We start from the raw sequence: 5,304 nt of genomic DNA on the forward strand, positions 1-5,304 counted from the left end.
ATGGTTGCATAATGAAGTACCACATACCTATAAATCATTAGTATTCCGGCTTTACATTCTATGTTCAAATTCTGCTAAAGTTGACTTTGTCTTTCATTTTTTGGGGTCAATAAAATAAGTACAAGTTGATCACAGATAAAATTGCTGGCCTGGTACCAAAGTTGGAAAGAATTATTATTGTAATTAATATTGTTAATATTGTTATTGTTGTTAACTCATTACAGGATTAGGATTTTAAAATTTATTTCTGCCACATTCTGAGCAGTTTCAGCTCCTAGATTTTCCAGGAAATATAGTTCTATGTCATGGCTGTAAGTAGTATATCTATCATTTCCTTTTATTTTATTCTTTGCCAGAATATGAAGAACCACCATGGACATCTTCAAACATTAGCATTATGCTATCTGACAAGAATTATGAGATGGACATTCACTTTAGTCTACACAGGTATGAAATTTTTGTCCTATAACTTTAATTACTTTTACATTGTACTTGATATTTTGAATCCTGTTTTCAAAATGTATTTTGCTTTTGCATGTATTTGGAACTTTAGTGTATATTGCAGCACTGTTGTACAAACTTTGCAATACGAAACCCAGGTAAAATATATAAATAAGTGTGTGTGCATGCGCATTATAATATTTGTGTCTATATATTACATCCCCCACACCCTGAACTACTTCCATTTTTTATCATCCTTGCCCACACTACTTCTACCAATAATCTCCTTCCTCTGTCTTCAACCACTGCTCTCTCACTTCTAGTATACTCCATTCTTAACACCTCTTATCTGCTATCATTCTCAATGCTGTCTCATATATATCATCATGCCTCACTTACTATAGTCCCTTGTATATCTCCCTCTTCACAGCTCTTACACTTTGCACATCATCCCACTACTTTCTCATCTATTCTCTTTTTTGATCCACTTCTATATCTCCCAACTTAATCCTCTCCATACTGGAATTTCCCTTCAACTGCACCTCTACCCCCCACCTTTAACCATCTATTATTCCTTCCACTCTCACTCACTCCCTGACCTACTGCCCATATCCTTTTTTATGCGTAGCCTCTTGTACCTTGACAGTTTGCTCCAACATCCCATCACTACCTTCCTTTTGTCTTCCTCAGCCATGCATCTCCTCCATAGCAAGACACCTGTGCTTGTTCCTCTGTCATTCTCAGTCTTTCAACACCTGCCACCCACTGCCATCTTACCCTCTCAAATATTCCACTTTTTATAGTGGGAACTATTTTCTCCCCCCCCCCCCCCCTGTTCTTTTTTTCTGCCCTGCAAGTAACACTGCACCTCAGAGGCTTGAAAAAAGCACCCGGTACACTATGTAAAATAGTTTGTGTTATGACGGGCATCCAGCCATAAAAAAACATGCTGAAACTGACAGAACTCAGTGTGGCCTTCCAGGTTGCCAGTACTTGTCAAACTGTCCAACTCATGCCAGCATGGAAAATGGACATGAAATTATGATGATGATGATGATGATGAAATGTGTGTGTGTGTGTATGCATGTATGTATGTATCATCATCATTTAACGTCCATTTTCCCTCATGGCATGGGTCAGACTGTTTGACAAGAGCTAGCAAGCCAGAAAATTGCACCAAGCTCTATTGTCTGCTTTAGCAAGGTTACTATGATTGGATGCTCTTCCTAATGCCAGCCAATCTACAGAGTGTATTGAGTGCTTTTTACGTGGCACCAGCACTGGCAGGATTACCAAGTAACTTGCAAAACGAAGACCCATCAACTAGGAGGAGGAGTAGTATTGAGAGAGGTGGCTTTGTGCCAGGTGATGAGAGGTTAACAAAATAAGAGGAATAGAGGTAAGGGTCTTACTGTAGAATAAAAACAAGGATACACTATTTGGAAGAGAATGGAGGGAAAGTGACTTAGAGAGAAAGATAGAGGAGAGAGAGATGGTGATGGTGACAGGTCATGACATACCCTCAAAGTACAGTTTGGGGTGAATATAGGTGAAGTGATACAGAGGATGTAGCTGAGTGGGTAGAGGGGGAAGTTTCATTAGAATGCTGGAAGAGACGGTTTGAGGTGGGCTAGAGATGAATGTAGTAAACGATGGTGAGAGATACAAGAGTGGCTCAATGGGAATGGGGTGTGTTATGGGTAGATATGTGAGGGCATTGAGAGTGATAAGAGAGACATTAAAGATGGAGTAAAGCAGAGGGGAGAGAGCAGTGGCTGAAGGCACAAACAGGAGATGATTGGTGGATCCAGCGGGTAGGGAAGATAATTATAAATGGAAGTGGTTCTGGGATGAGGAAGGTAACCAAGAGGAGGGGATGAAGTATGATGTCTATTCTGCTCTCAGGTGATTATGGTAGCCAAATAATACCATAGATAAAGAAGAGATGTAGGAAAGAAGGTTGATGGGGCAGAGAGAATGCTGTAGCGGACAGGTTTTCTTGAGCACAGCAAAGTGCCAGACATTGCAAACCTTCATCATCTCCTTAACACAAATTATCTACTACTCTAGAGAGCCTCTGGGGAATTTGAGAAAATCAATTTTATGTGTATGTGTAGCCTTAATGATTCTTGTGCATCTTCCAGACACAAAGACTACTTCTTCTGTTAACCTTCTTGTGATTCCATTGTACCTCTTGTGTGTTCACAGCTTGCACTGGGTACACCAGATGGAATTCTTACCTACACTTTTCCTAGGTATTGAGCAAAGCCATTAACCTGATTGTTTTTATTTTTGCTTACTAGATCCTTAGTCTTTGTTAACTCAGCATCTTGAGATCAGCCTTCAATACTTTGTACCATGTCTCTTCCTGGGTCTCCTTCTTCCACAAGTTCCATCCTCTTTAAGCGAATATCCATATGCATCATATAACCAGACCAGCACAGCAGTCTTTTCTCTTGTACACTGCATCTAATTATTATTCAGCCTAACTTTTTTGCTCAATACACTAATACTTTGTCATACATGTACTCTGACATTGTACATCCAACAGCACACACCTGCATTTAGGGCCCATTTCTCACTGTTATGTAACATTGTTGTTTGTACACAAGCATCATACAGTCTTCCTCACTCAGAGAGGGAAGAGAGAAAGAGAGAGAGAGAGAGACCTTTGGTTGCCAACAGAGGTAAAAGTTTTCTGAATTTTCTCCATCAAATTCTTATTCTAGCAATTACCCTTTCAGAACATCCTCTTCTACTGCTAATTTGGTCACTCAGGTAACACAAATTATCTACTACCTCTAGAGAGCCTCTGGGGCATTTGAGAAAACCAATTTTATGGCTCCTGTGCATCTTCCAAACACAAAGACTACTTTTTCTGTTGACCTGCCTGTGATTCCACTGCACTTCTTGTGTGTCCATTGTTTGCACTGGGTACACTGAATAGAATTCCTGCCTACACCTTTCCTAGGTATTGGACAGAGCCATTAACCTGACTGTTTTTATTTTTGCTTACTAGAACCTTAGTCTTTGTTAACTTTAAGGTCATTCAATTCTAAATTTTTCTTCCACTCCTGGAATTTCTTCTCTAGTTCCGTTAAAGATTCTGCTATAAGAACAAGATCATCAGGATATAGTAGTTCCCATGGACAACCAGTCTTAAATTCCTTTGATGATAACTAGGAGGGGGCTGAGAACCAAGCCCTGATGGACACAAGTCATTCTTCTATCCCTAGCTTCCTCAGAGATGACTATTTACACAAAGCTAGGTACTCTGTTGAAGGTTTTCTCCGGGTCAACAAATGCCAAGTACAATGGTTTATTCTTTGCTAAATACTTCTCTTACAGTTGCCTTATTATGAAGATATCATCAGTAGTGCTTCTCCCTGGGACAAAGCCAAAATGCATTTCATCTCATTTAATTCTGTTCCTAATTAATTGGGCTATAACTCTCTCTCTAACTTTCATCAATTTGATGCCTCTATACTTACTTCTATCTAAAGCAGTGGTTCTCAACTGGAGTCCAAACAAGATTTTGTTAAAATTTATCTCCAATTGCTTATACAGGGTGTCCCAGAAAGATTTACCCATTGATATTTCTTAATTATTCAAAATAAACTTAAGGTAGGAAAATGAAATTTGGCACACATGTTCTAATGTAAATTGTCAATTCATTGCAGTAATTACATTTCAAAATGACCACCTTTTATCTTGATCATAGCCTGCAAATGAGTAGTCACTGAGTTGCATGAGTGCTGTACCACCTCTTCATCCAACTTGACCCATGAAGACAGAAGAGTTTTCTTCAAATCTGACACATTTGAATAGGAGTGAACAGAAACATTACTCTCTAAGATGGACCAGATAGCAAAGTCCATGGGATTGATGTCTGGACTTGAGGAAGGCCATATCGTCTTGTTCCAAAAACCACTGAAATGCTCTTTGTACCACCTCTGTGTCAAATTGGATATGTGGGCTGGAACCCCATCTTGAAAATGTAAGTCACCAAAAGTTTCTATGATGCAGGGTAACACTTTCTCATCCAACATTTCCACATAAATTTCGCTGTTGACCTTGATGCCAGCATCAAGGAAGACTTGGACCCATCAGATGCAACTGTGGCTCACACCATGAGTGAAGCGGGCTTCTGACAGGGTAAATGACTTCTACTACCTTCAGTAAGTTTCCTGCATTACGTGCATAAAGCCTGTCATGCTGCCTGTTGGTAACAGCCTCCACAGTGAAGATCTTGTTGGACCAGATCAACACTTTGTTAGTGGCACGCTTCATCTCAGCTAAAATGATTTTACTCCTGTCAACCTCTTTCTTCTTGGAAGTTGCTGAAATTAATTGCTGGGATTGTTTCTTGTATGCAGTTAGCTTTAAATCGTCTTTAAAAATCCTGTGCATTGACGATTTTGAAATATCAAGATCTTTTGCAGTTTTTCTCGCACTCACTTCTTCACAACTTCAATAGTGTGTTTGGTATGAATTGATCGTTTTCTACCAGGAATTGGCTTACTAGAGGTAGTAATGGACTCCATATATTGTTTCCAGGTATTGAACATTGTTTTATGACACACATTCAACTGTTTTGTTGTCCTTGTTGCTCACTCCAGCTGTTTTCAAAGCGACAATCTGGACACGTTTTGCTTTTGACACCATGTTATAAATGAATGAAACAATAGATACATGAACAAAAGACATATGCAAAGCTTTATGTAAAATGTAGATGATATCATCTGAACCAATATTTTTTAGGAAGAGTCATAAACATGGGCAAATCTTTTTGAGACACCCTGTACAATACACAAAATATTTTAATAATTATTTTTATACAATTCCTAATAATGTTTGATTATA

The 5,304-nt window shown here is 38.9% G+C and overlaps 1 protein-coding gene across 1 annotated transcript in view; it reads left to right on the forward strand.

The window, feature by feature from the left end:
- The first annotated feature begins 354 nt into the window (after window positions 1-354).
- Window positions 355-5,304, forward strand: part of LOC106876782 (sodium-dependent phosphate transporter 1) — a 204,552-nt gene continuing 199,602 nt past the window's right edge. The window contains exon 1 of the mRNA XM_052976433.1: window positions 355-447. The gene's annotated coding sequence lies outside the window, so the exon portion shown is untranslated. The remainder of the gene's footprint in view (window positions 448-5,304) is intronic.

The sequence above is a fragment of the Octopus bimaculoides genome, chromosome 24 (assembly GCF_001194135.2).
Source record: "Octopus bimaculoides isolate UCB-OBI-ISO-001 chromosome 24, ASM119413v2, whole genome shotgun sequence".
Taxonomy (NCBI): Eukaryota; Metazoa; Mollusca; class Cephalopoda; order Octopoda; family Octopodidae; genus Octopus; species Octopus bimaculoides.